Here is a 13,626-nt window from a genome sequence, read left to right on the forward strand (position 1 = left end):
GTGTTGCCGGGGGGGGGGGGGCGGCGGCGGCGCCCGGGGAAACGGGGAGGCGAGCCAGGGGGAAAGAAATAGTTTTCACTTTCTCTTTCGCGCTCACTTTCCCTTCTGCGGCTCAGTTCCGCGCGGGCGCTCTCCCTCCCTCCGGGCTGTGGGCTGGTTGTGTGCGTTGTCTCGTCTTGCCTTTGCTGCCGGGGGTGGCGGCGGTTTCAGCCCTGCCTCCTTTCGCCTTTCGCAGATCAATGCCCCTGGCCACTCACTTTCTGATGCTGCACGACGGGAAATGCTTTGAATACTTACGACATGGCCGCTCACATTGATTGCCAAGATTGACAGCGGTAAACCAGCGCCTTCGCTTGTATCTGGCGAGAGACAGAAAGAGAGGCGGGGGCGGGGGGAAGAGGAGGAGGGAAGCCAAGCCCCACAACAAATATTAATGAACTCGATTGTAACTAAATCTCCAGGCAACCCGTCAGCAAACTTCTTCTATAACGATCCGGATCCTGCACATCCATGCCCTGTAGAAACTCCAGCCAGTAGCTTGCCTGCAGCTCACTGAATTGATTTCTTTCGTTAGTATATTATTTGCAGCTTATTCACCCGGCAGTCACTCACTTCCCTCCCGCTGCTTCCCGCCCACCCCCCAGACTTAAAAAAAATCTCGACACTGGATCTCTAAGGAGGTAACTAGGAAAAGAAACTAGCGCAAGGGTGGTGTGTTGCTGATACCTGTTGTTGTTTGTGGTCTTGTGTGGGGCAGCCGCCCTTTGCTGTGGGTTGTTGTTCTTACGAGCAGGGGGTCATATTCCAACAGGGATTTCCACGTTTTATTGCTGTCGCTTTATTATAGAGAATACGGTAGCCTCCCGCGCTGTCTTTAAGGGCTTGTTAGTTGCCATTGACCAAAGCAGCCGCCGCCGCAGCAGCAGCCGCGTCCGGAGGTAGATTATGAAGTTAAGAGATTTGTGAATGAATCCCCGGCACGATCGCTTACTACTAGTTTCTTGGGGGAGGGGGATGGTGTTGGCGGCGGCGACTGGGATGGGATGGGAAAAGGCGGACTGGTGGAGAAAGTCCTTGCGTTGCTAACCCTAGGTGAGTTTCCCGAGAGGATCCTGGGGCTGCAGAAAAGATCCCGCTACTCTGAAATCACAACACTGCTGCTTCTTTTTTCCTCCTTCCGCCCTTCAAGTGGTGTCTATTTTAAAACGTAGTGACAGATCAGCGTTGTATTTTAAGATCGCCCGCTGTCTGCGAACACATGGCGCTAGAGAGATATTGTACGTAAGAGACATACAAGCACAAGCAGGCGAGAGAGCGGAGCGGGGCTGGGGGGTGGGGGGGACGACGACATAAAGCCCTTAAATCCATTTTAGGCACGGAGGGCCGCTCGCTGTCATTACTCCGAAGGGGATTTGCCCTTACTCGTAGAAACAATAAGGATGGTACAGCACGGCGCTTTATGAGTGCCTTTAAATTCTCCGTTAACTTTGAGGTGGGTAAACTTTCCGAGAAGTTCGCCGCTGGTGTGCTGCTTATATATCAGTGCAGGCTGCAGCATATCTTTTTAAAGCGAGAACGAACAAGCAAAAGAAAGCGCGAGCGGTATTGGACCGCTAGGCTGTATTCTTACATTTGACCACAAAGGGGCAGTATGTCAAGGATCTGCTGGTTCAGTAGCGCCTTATCTTTCTACAGGCAGAGGCTGGGATAAAGTTATACTGAAAACTTTAAAATTGATATCACACCCTAATTTGTGTTCCACAGGGAGGGGGAGAAAAAAAGCGAGCCCAACAACACACAGGGCTCTGCTTACACCATGAGAAGGGGAGCTCTTGGCTGCATTGTGGGCTCGCTCAACATTCAGCTGTGGATTTCTTGCTGTGTCTTAGCTCTTGCCGGAGGTCATGCAAATCGACCTTAAAAGAATGCATAAGCCATAAATTAAAATAAACCCCGTAGCCACGGGCTGATCCATAAGCAGACAATACCTAACCTGGACAAAACGGCTTCCTTTACGAACTGGACGAAAAGAATAGTGCCTAAAGTAAACGCAAAGTAAGTCATTAGAAAGTATTTTCTTTCTTGCGTTTCGTTTTGTTATTTTCTATTCTTATTGCTTGCCAATCTAAATGCAGCGAAGCTATGCTGAACAATTTTGTAAAGGACTGACAGAAATGTGAGCAAGGCAAGGTGCATTAGGACTTTTGCTTTCCTCCTGTTACTTTTCAGTGCTGCTGTTGGTTGGAGAAGTTCTTTTTAATTACGGATGTGTGAAATATGTTGGTTGTTTATCTTGAAAGTTGCGTGCGTGTGTATTTGTTAGAATTTTAATGTTTTCTTTACGTCTTCCAAAATTGCATGCCGCTCTGTGTTTGTATCCGGTGGTCTGAAGAGTTTCACTTGATGTTGTTCTGTTTAACCACTGCCTCGCAACGATTCATGTATCACTACAACTCCATATGCTGAGTTATATATATCTAATCAGCGAGGACAGTCAGGAGAAACTAAGAATTTGCTCCTTGGTTCACTGGTAAAATAGAGGCGTTGATGCGATTTGCTACCGACCTGCGTGTGTACATAGGTGAAGGCTGTGGGCACATGCACATGACAACACACAAGTAAATAATGTAGCCGGCTTTCTGTTGTGAGCAAGGAGATCTTGTGCTTTTCAGCTTTCCCCCTGGGCGTGGAGCGCGGTGGGGCCGGCTGGCAGGCAGGGTCCCTGGTGTGTTTGGCTTAGGAAGACGGAGCAGGGCCTTGGGGTCAATCAGAGGCGCAGATCATATTGATTTGATGGCTGCCGCCTCTGCTTCGCACAGGACCCGTTTCCTGGGTGTTTTCTAAGGAAGGTGAGAAGAGAGGGCAAGTGGCAAACGTGAAAAGACAATGGAGTGTTCTTGTTTCTGGCTGTCAGGGTGATCTCGCCCGAGCTGGGGAGCCTGCCCACCAGAGATTAACTGTATCCTCTAGGGTGTTGCCCCGAACAGGGAAACTTTCCGAGATAAACAAGCGTCTCTTCGTCTGTTATACAGATATCGTCCTTAAAAAACACACACAAAACCAACCCAGTCAGAGTAGGACGAGCAACTTTAGCCTAAGAACAGTTTTCATGGTGCTGGGATGGGGGAGAGGGGAGGAACATAAATATTTAAAACATTTCCATGTTTCAACGACTATCTGATGTCCAACGATGGGCATCTTAGTCCAACAGTGCCTATTTTATTTTTTGAAAAGTCGCGTAGTAACGTGTGCAGGGGAGGGGGGGGCGGAGAGGGAGGACTGGCGTGGAGCCTTTAGTTAGATTGCACTTGTGCTAAACGCATTCCCGTCCACTCGGTGAATTAAACTGTGCCACAAAGCACATAATATAAAAAATAAATTAACTCAGCGTTTGACATACAGTTTCTGTTGGGGGAAACTTAGGAAATGTACCTTGTACCAAATAATTAATGGGATGTGTTTGTTTTTGCATCCGATTTCCTAAAGTCTAATATCCACTTTTTATAACCAGTAACCATATCTAGTTAATCGTCTTTAAAAATAAAATTGATCCTTCTCCTCCCCTCCAGTGTATTTTTAGGGAGGTACATATCTGCAAGAAAATAATTAGGTTACTTGGATTACGTTTGCAGCTTGAAGTAGCTTGACACCTGGCAGAGAACCTCTTAAGCGTTTTCTTTAAACTCTACCTCCTTCTCCATAACTGCGTTCCTTATAATACATTCTTGTGTTAAGTGAGAAAGGCTGTTTGTAAAACAATCCCCTGGCTAGTCCCAGTGTTGGGTGAAGCTGATCCTGTAATGGCATTTTGTTTTGAACAGTTGCTGTAGTTGAAGTTCCCTCATAAGGTAAGGTGGCACTGGGTCTGAAAGGAGGTCCAAATGCCACATTTATAATTAGACTGCCAATTCAGCACATTGTATCCATTGCTATACAGGGATATACTGCTGTGTCTGGCCTCTCTCAATAGCCTGCATTCAGAATTAGCCAATTCAACTACTTCAACTTTGGAATCAAATTTAGAATAAGCAGTGGGAGAAAGGGAAGAAAGAAAACAATCAGTCTCTCGCTTCCCCCTTCCCCCTCGGCAAGCTATTAAAAGCCAAAGAATATACAGAAAGCAATCCTTCCAATGTGGTTGGAATCCATACATCAAATGCCAGTTTGGCAAGAGGCTCTCCCTTCCCCCTCCAAAGTACTCTGGAAACGGGGAAGTGGCGGTGGTGGACGGCGCTACAGTCTGCTTGCCGAGTCAGGAGCAACAGCCTTCATGCCCTGTGCAAAGACATCTTGCAAAAGCAGGGAGGGACCCGGAGTGTAACAATGACACCTGCCCTTAGCTCTGAACGCAGATTTCTACAGAAGATAGACAGGAAAAGTCCCCGAAGCGCCTTTTGAGGAAAGGCTCGGGGCTCAGCAGCCTCAAGGAGCAGAGCTCCAGGGAAGCCGCCGCCTCAGCCCCCGGGTACGGACGCTCTTCCACTGAGAGCCATGAAACAGGCCGTGGGAGGCGGGAGAAGGTTATTTGCATTCCGAGCCCCTTCCCTCCAATCAGTGACCTCCTCAGCCCTGTGAGAGGAAGAAGCTGAGATTTAGGGTTAGTCGGCGAGCCTCGTGTTCGTGGCGCGCGCCGGGGGAGGGACGAACTTCTTCGAACTAAAACGCCGCTTCCCTGGAAGCAACTAGTGAAGTGCTGGAGGAGGGATATGCTGATGGTTAAGTGCGTTGGCTGCGGCAGAGCCCGCGGGGAAAACAGGGTGGTGAGGCGGCACTTGGAATTGAGCGGGTTTTCTACAAAGTTTTCCTACAGATGGCGCGGTGGTGGCGGCGGCACTTCCACCAATAGGGGGGAGAGTAGCGGCAGGCAGGCCGGCCGGCCGGCCGCGAAGGACACACGCAGTAGAGCCTCACTGTCACTACATGCCTGGGCCACGCAGCCAGGCTGGATGGTGGAAATGCTGTTCCTGGATCGTAGTCACGCTTTTTCTTTCATTCGTTTTAGGCATTGCTGAAGGCAGCTTGAGTGGGTCCTCCCCAGCATGTCCAATTGTTATAGTGCCAAAACCCATTTACACTGGATTGGCCTCGTTTACTTAAGTAGGACTACTTTGGAATAAACTAGTTGTGACTGTTGTGCCTGATAGGGTGTCGCATATTAACAGTTTCCCCATGCTTAGCACCATACATGACAGTACCTATAGGTATGTGCAGATACTGTACCTTTGTCGCACGAACATGCCCCTTTTCTCACATCATCATTCAGCTGTGTGCATAATTACTTACTAGTGTGCATTCTGTCTCTTGCACGCCTATTGCTCACCTATTGTGGTTTTGGTTGATTAAGATGAATTGAACAGTTCCTCTAGGAAAGTAAGTAGCATGTAGCTAATGCAAATAAAATTAGTGATATACTTTTCTTATTCTCATCACTCTTCTTTAAATGCCAGCCGGCCCCACCGCGCTCCACGCGCTCCACGCCCAGGGGGAAAGGAGTTTGCAGTTGACTTAGTATTGTGTAGTCAAATAAATGTGGATATATATTTTGGTTGCACATTAGTGAGCACACTATCAAGACTTAACCGGTCAGGTAAATGAAAGCTGTCCATGGAATGTCAACGATGTGGCCAATCAGATTCACAGAGGAAGATTTGTCTGGGGCTCAAGGCAGATTATACAGATTGTAAATCAATGAGAGAAGCTATCATAGAAGAGCACTGGGGCTACTTGAACACTAAACATGCTTCCTTGGAATTACATCCTATTGATGTGAAAGACTCAAGCCCATTCTCACTGAATCAATGGGGTTTACTCCAAAGTAAAGTAGGCATAGGATTTCTGTCTAGAGTGCATGTATTTCGCATGAATCTACTGAAAAACATTGTAAAGGAAATGACACAAGATCTTTTTACATTGAAAGTAAAATAAATATTTTGTTTCTGGTGGACAATCATAATCTTGTTATGTCTATCAAGTACGTTAATTGCTCTGGGAAATATCTCTGTGGAAACTGTATCCATTAACCTTCTAGAGTTGGTTTCACTTCTTTTGGGCCAAAAGTGAAAGTTGACTTCCTTTTATTTATATAATGCCTCCTATGCAAAACAAAATTTTATAAAAGAGAAGCAATTCCATGTTTAATTTTTTTTCATAATATGTGTTTTATGCATAATGCACTTACAACTGCGTGCATGTGGCATTTGGTTTTTATATATAAAACCAGTTCAGGCTAACATCTTATTTGAATAATCTATTGAATTTCACAATTCCATACACTGCTTTTTCATATACATTATAGTAACACATAGTAACCATGCTAACTGCTCCTATAAAATGTTTACTTGAAGGTAATTACAATTAGTAGGACTTGTAGTCTTATTGATGTGTTTAGGATCGTAACCCGAATTATGAACGTACTCTTGCGCTTTTACAATGGTAGCAGAATTCTGACATGCTTTGTACAATTTCACAGTAATTTGAATATTATTTGTTCCAAGCCTAGTGGACTGAAAACAAATTAGGAAATTTTATCTTTTTAATCAGAAATGTCTCTTTCCATCTCCTTGTTTCACAGCTTTGACAAGAAAACCGGTATATTCCGTTCCTGTAGAGCAAATGAAAACTTCTTTCCGGTGTGCCAAATTAATATTAACTTTTTTTGTTACTGAATGCCATTTCAGGATTTGTATTTTCTAGGACCATAGCTGCTGATAAAAAGGAATGGTTATAGAAGTCGGATTTAGCAAAGTATTTCTGGGCTGGAATCTTAGCTGTTACTTGAACCTAGCAGTATAAACAATCTTTGTTAAGAACATACTACAAAGAAGGAATGTGAGATAAATTACTACTGAAATCCACCATCTTGGAAAAAAATGACTCACTGGACTTTGCCAGTGACATATGGTAAATTATTCCTATAATTCCTTTTGTTTGGTTTAATATTTGCTGGTATTTGCCATGAATATTTTTGTGCCAATTTCCAGTTTGCTATGTCTTAGGAAGTCCTGAGTTATTTGACATTGATGAAACTACTACACATAGCTATCATATATTCAAGTATTCAGTGAAGTTTTAAATAATTCTCTTTCAATTAGTAGAACTTGAAAATGGATTTCTGTTAAAGAAACAAGAATCAGTACATACTGATTTCTTCCTTCCTCCTTGCATATTTGACAGTTCTTCTATCAGTTATAGCCTGGCAAGCATTTCCAAAGAAAGAGAACTTCCTTATTTAAAACTTTTTTTAAAAAATCCTCCTCTGTTTGGAAGTACTTAATGGTAAAGTTAATTAGAGAACCTGGTTAGTCATTCAAAATGCAAATAGATAAGCTGATGTTTTTGAAACAAAGGCTCATTCCGCACATGCAGAATAATGCACTTTCAAACTGCTTTCAATGCTCTTTGAAGCTGTGTGGAATGGCAAAATCCACTTGCAAACAGTTGTGAAAGTGGTTTAAAAACGCATTATTTTGCGTGTGCGGAAGGGGCCAAAGTGAAACATTTCATCAAGTTAATGTACATAAGAGTATCACATTGAGTAAATAAAGGAAACAGAAATGATGAAACACAGATAACATACAACCAGATGATTTACAGGAGTGTCAGTATCTATAACAGCAGTGTAAAATCATGTCTTCTTATAGTTGAAGAACATTTTGTAAGCAAAATTGGTCATATTTGCTGATTGACTGTATACTGAATGTTTGATAGAACTGGACAAGAAGCAATGTGACAATTATTAGCCTTGGCCTGTTACAGTGATTGTCTATATTGTGTGCTGTCACAATAGTGACAATTACTAAAGGGTTCCCCCTCCCCCCTTGTTGTGCTGTTCAGATTAGACATGGTGAAAATTTGAATTTTCAGATAAATATTCATATTATACAATATGAAGATTTAGGCAGCTGTGTTTTAAAATAATTTTTGCATCATAGTTTTAAGAATCTTGTTTATATATTTTGTTTATATATGGAGCTGTAACTTGTTACATCTATAGTATTTCTCATAAATTGGAGGCAAGAATAGTGTTGGAAAGTGTGTGGTATCTGCCACTTGCATACAGTAAAGATATATATCCATTATTGGTCCAGACCACTGATAGAATATGGAATGAAACCTTAACATCTGGGAGATTCGATATTGATTTGATTCCTAACTGAAAACCCTTCATATCATTGCTCAAAATATCTGACTTTACACCAGTATTAGCCATTCTTTTTATAGTGACACTATGCTTAGCAAAAAAGCTTCTGAACACTGAGGTCAGGTGTTGAGATTGGATTCTAGTTTATTTTTTATGAATCAGATAAAGATTTCTGTGCATGAGACGGTATGTGAAGATGAGAGAACAAGAACATTTCCATATCAAAGGCAATATATCTGAGGCTTGCAAAGTAATTAAAATGCAGTGGTTTGGACTCTGTGCTATCACTTAAGTAGAACATTGTTGGGACCTTGTGCTGAATGCATCCAATTGCTGCTTGAATACTTCTAGAAATACACTTGCAATTTTGCACGAACATTTATGCCAGTCCACACTTTTCTGTGGATAATTTGTATTTCATCCAAGCCATTCAAAGCTAGAGCTTCTTTTTTTTTTTGAGCAACCCCCTCATTATGGCTTTTGTGCATCAACTATTTTTATTCCAGTTGTTTGTATTTCCTCTTACCAGAATGATGGCTTGTTTATATTCAGAGTCTCTTACTATTTCCTAAGATTTCCCCTTCCCAACCCTTTCTGTATATTTCCTTATTTTGTGATTAGAAAAAATTCTTTAATTTTCAGGTCAGAATGCAACTATTTTCATAGACTAATTGAGAAGAGCATTTTAGAATAAATCCACTGAATGATCAGGGAAACTTTTCTTTTTAAAGAGACAATGAATATTTGCTTGTTCTGACTAATCCCTTGCCCAATCCAAAGCGAATGAGCAAATTACTCTGATGAATGGTCTCTGCTCCAGGCACACTTTTCACGTACCTTTGATAGATTTGTGGGGGAGTTCAGTTCTTTTCTTAACTTCTGTTTAATACTAAAAATGCTTTTAAAAGCAAAGGGAACATGTGTTTTAGGTATTGTTTTTTGTATTTTGAAAATATCTTTAAAAAACGTTTTATTGTTACCCAACCCTCGGCCTTGTCCTTTTAATTTTAAGATTGGGATTGTATTAAACAAATGGTACTTGAATTACAGTATAGTATTTTGGGAGAAATTTTAAAGCAAATAGTATTAGGTAAATAGAAAGATGTGCATTGTTTATATTATAAGAGTTTGCCAAATTCCAGCAAGAATAGGATGAAGATGTTTATGTTCTTTTGTACTTCTGACTCACATAAAACTCTTTTATTCCTCCTAAATATACTTGAGTGGTTGAAATATGTGAAGGGTTGTGATCTTGCTTGTTCTTTTTTGGCTTAGGCATTAGGCTTGGTACATGTAAAGTAAAATGAGAGTATTCTAACACAGTAGTGAGCTTCTTCTCAGCTATTTAGCAACTGAACCTCTAGTGTTGAGATGCACAGTGAACATAAACAGTGTTCTCTGATACCAGTATGATAGATGTAGGGTCACACAATCATTTTTCTCTGACACTGAAGGGACAAAATTTAGCTAATCACTTCTTCGTGGCAGGTGTATAGAGTTAGGTCAGGCACAGGGTCCAAAATATACATTTGTTATATTTGGTCATTGACTGTAAATAAAGTCTTCTTCTTCTTCTACATTTATGTTGCAAAATAATTCAAACAGAAAATAGACTTTTTGAGACTTGTTGAACTTCTGTTCACATGACCTTATTTATGTGTAGAATATTGTGGGTGAAAGTAAAAATTATTTTGTTTTGAGAGTAGAATGATCTCAGTCATGTGAATCCACCTATAGCTTTGGTTAGTGCAAGATGCCTAAGGCTATGTAGCATGTAGAGTACTTTGGGAGCCTTCTACATGAAAGGTGTTAATGTACATAAGGGATTTTGTTTTATAGTACCAAATAGTTGTAAAAAGTTATGCAGATGCAGTTTCCTGTTTCATGAGATTTCAGAAGGAAAGGCTCGGTGTTAGGGAATGGATATACTGAATCAGGAACTGTAAACATTTGATTCTCATTATGTTGATGGATTTCTACTTGTCATTATTTAATTGAAATGGAGATAATACATATTTGGTCCTCACTTCATAGTATAATATAACCCCCAGAATTCTATTTCTAATTATTTCATCTTTAAAAATGCATTGTTGTACCATCAACTGTGATTTGATACTTAGATTTGGACTTAACTTTTATATAACAGTTTGTGGGTTCTTGAATGACTGTCATTGTCAAAAATGTACAAGCAGGGGACCTACAACTACTTGCAGGAGGCATCTGATTTAACCCTCCACCACTATTTCATCTTTCCCTTTGCTGAAAGCTCTCATAGGCTGATTCCGCACGGGCCAAAAACAGTGGTGTGAAACTGGTGCGAAAACAGTATAAACCCTTTTACACCGTTTAAAACCCTTTTTCGCCATTTTCACACCATTTTCACACTGCTGTCTTTGGCCCATTCGGAATCAGCCATAGTCTCTTCTTGCATTGTACTGCCCTTCCCACCCACCTCTCTTTAGGTGCCCCATTTTCAGCTATCCCTCCTTCCCTCTCTTGTAGCCTCTACCTGGAAAAATATGACCCAGTTGTGCAGTGACAGCTGCTGATCCAATTGCATGGTAGGGAACCCACAAGGACTTTCAGGGGACACCTCATTTTCTTTATTTCCCTTTCCCTGCACTATTTATCTGCTTCTCCCACCTTTTCAGCTGACCCTATTTCCTCCACTTGACAGCCTATCCCTAGGAAAACTCTGGCCAAGATACGTGGTACCAGTCACACAGTGAGCTTCCATGGGAGAATGGTGATTTGAACATCACATGTCCTACTCCAAAACGCTACATCTGTATACAACACTGGTTATCATGGGGTGATTGCCAGGCTTAGGTGAATTATACAGGTGGGTACCATACCTTTTGATGGTTGCTGCCAAACTCCAATCAATTCTCCAAAACAGCTCTGAAAGGGGCCTGCCTCTCCCATTAACTTTTACTCAGAGAAACCAAGGGTGAAGGCCTGACAAAATTGTGGCTGCCTAGCAACAGCCACTGAGGGCATTTGTTTCTTAAAGCAACAGGTACCACATCCATTATGTTAGAGCAGTGGTGGCGAACCTTTGGCACTCCAGATGTTATGGACTACAATTCCCATCAGCCCCTGCCAGCATGGCCAAGTGGCCATGCTGGCAGGGGCTGATGGGAATTGTAGTCCATAACATCTGGAGTGCCAAAGGTTTGCCACCACGGTGTTAGAGGATGCTAATTCCCACAGTGCAAACCCCTGGCTTTTCTCAGGTTTCTGGAAAGATGTCTCATCTATCCATAGCCATAGCCTCTGGATTTTAGTATCCACAAATGGGGCCATTTGTGGATACAGTATTATAATAAGAAATTCCCTCCCACGTCCTATTAGAGGACCTGCACTAAACAGTTTTAAAAGCTTTGCCTGTGCAAAACTGTTCAGCAAAATCCCTTATGTACATTAACACCTTTCATTCAGAAGGCTCCCAAAGTACAGGATGTATCAATTAAAGGTGATTATCAGTGTTTAATTCTAATAATTTAAAAGAGTAAGGGGGTTGTTTGTCTCTTTGAACTGTTAACTGACAGGACTTCTGTAGGGATTGTCTTTTATTGAGATAAGAAAATATTATTTTTGTTAAGCAAGATAGAAAAAATTACAGGCATGAAGAAGCTGCTGACCTGACCTAGCCATGATGATCCATGCAATAGTCACCTCCAGGCTAAATTACTGCAACTCGCTCTACGCAGGTTAACAGGGCCACGTTGCATGCTGGGGTCCCTGGACATGCGGCGACAAGTGGGTTACAAGTGGACCAACCATCCAAAAGAAAGAAGTATAGTGTACAAGAAAATCATGCCATCATGGCTTGTTACTACAACTCAGAGCCAGAAAAAGAGGATACTTGAAGCGGATGTAAGAACTGTGGAAACAACACTACCCAGATTTAAATATCACTGAGCAAAGACTGGCAGATCAAAGGCAAGAATACAGAATACAGAATAAAGTGTTTACAGAGATAGAACTGGAAGAAATCCAGAAAAATTGTGAAAAGAGATCAACTGTAACACTAGAAGAAAGAACATACATACTGCAGAAACAACAGGAGAGATAATAGTAGAACTGCTAGATGAAAACGCCAGTATAGGGGAGGAAATAATAGTACAATCACCAGTGAAAGTTGCCATGGAAAAAACTGACAGGAAGACAAAAAGAACTAAGGGAAAAGATACCATATATTCTCATGTATAAGTCGACCCGCATATAAGTCGAGGCACTTAATTTTACTACAAAAAACTGGGAAAACTTATTAACTCATATATAAGTCGAAGGTGGGAAATGCAGCAACAAAAATAAAAATAGATACCAATAAAATTACATTAATTGATGCATCAGTAGGTAAATGTTTTTGAATATTTATTTCAAAGAAAAACAGTAAACTAGCTCTGTAAGTGGAAAAGAGGGTCAACAAAAACAATATGGTCTCAACAATAACTTTAAAAGTACAAAAACCTTAGCTCAATCAGCAACCAAGCTAAAACACAAGAGTTAAAATCCTTCAAAACTGGATTTTTGGTCAGGGGAGGAATGTTTATGTTAGCAGTACCAACATTTCAGAGTATCTTTAGGAGACCCTCCTGATGATACCACCCAGGTTTGGTGAGGTTTGGTTCAGGGGATCCAAAGTTATGGACCCTCAAAAGGGTAGCCCCATCTGCTAATAGCTTCCATTGGAAACAATGGGGGATGGGAGCCCCCCTTTGGGGGTCCATAACTTTGGACCCTCAAAACCAAACATCACCAAACCTGGCTGGTATCAGCAAGAGATTATCCCGATGATACCACCCAGGTTTGGTGAAGTTTGGTTCAAGGGGTCCAAAGTTATGGACCCTCAAAATGTAACCCATCTACTATTAGCTCCCTTTAGAAACAATGGGGGATGGGGGCACCCTCTTTGGGGGTCCATAACTTTGGACCCTCTGAACCAAACTTTACCAAACTTGGGTGGTATTATCAGGAGAGTCTCTTGAAATATCCCTGAAATTTTGGTGCCACTAGCCTAAAAACTGTGCCCCCTGGCAGTTGACAAAATAAAAACCCTAAACTATTTTTAAAAATACACCTCACTCGCGTATAAGTTGAGGGGGGCTTTTTCAGCACAAAAATGTGCTGAAAAATTTGACTTATATGTGAGTATATATGGTAATCCAGTATGGACAATCAAATGAGGGAAGACAACGGCTGCCAGCATTGAAAATGGTGCCCAAAAAAAGACCTGGCATCCATAATGAGGGATGTAAACATGGCACTGATGACAATTGAAACAGCTTCCATCCAACAAACCAATCAGCTCATGTACAGTACTGAAGTAGTGGTCACAAGAGAACTAGGCATTGAAATATCTAAACCCAAGATAAATCAACCATCAAAACCAAAGTGTAAAATTAGACTGGGACAGAAGATCAAAAAACTAAGATCAGATGCCAGTAACCTGAAAAATATGAAGGAACAAAGATTAAAGA

The 13,626-nt window shown here is 41.7% G+C and overlaps 1 protein-coding gene across 10 annotated transcripts in view; it reads left to right on the forward strand.

Annotated features, from left to right (window-relative positions):
• Nucleotides 1-251: 251 nt before the first annotated feature.
• SOX6 (SRY-box transcription factor 6) overlaps nt 252-13,626 on the forward strand; it is a 583,835-nt gene continuing 570,460 nt past the window's right edge. For 5 of the 10 annotated variants that reach the window (XM_048485154.1, XM_048485165.1, XM_048485164.1 and 2 more), the window contains exons 1-2: nt 933-1,092; nt 1,765-2,055. The gene's annotated coding sequence lies outside the window, so the exon portion shown is untranslated. Of the gene's footprint in view, nt 336-602; nt 681-919; nt 1,093-1,764; nt 2,056-13,626 lie in introns of those variants that run through there. The other 5 variants (XM_048485156.1, XM_048485160.1, XM_048485155.1 and 2 more) reach the window with 4 other exon arrangements.

The sequence above is a fragment of the Sphaerodactylus townsendi genome, linkage group LG02 (genome assembly GCF_021028975.2).
Source record: "Sphaerodactylus townsendi isolate TG3544 linkage group LG02, MPM_Stown_v2.3, whole genome shotgun sequence".
In the NCBI taxonomy this organism is placed as follows: Eukaryota; Metazoa; Chordata; class Lepidosauria; order Squamata; family Sphaerodactylidae; genus Sphaerodactylus; species Sphaerodactylus townsendi.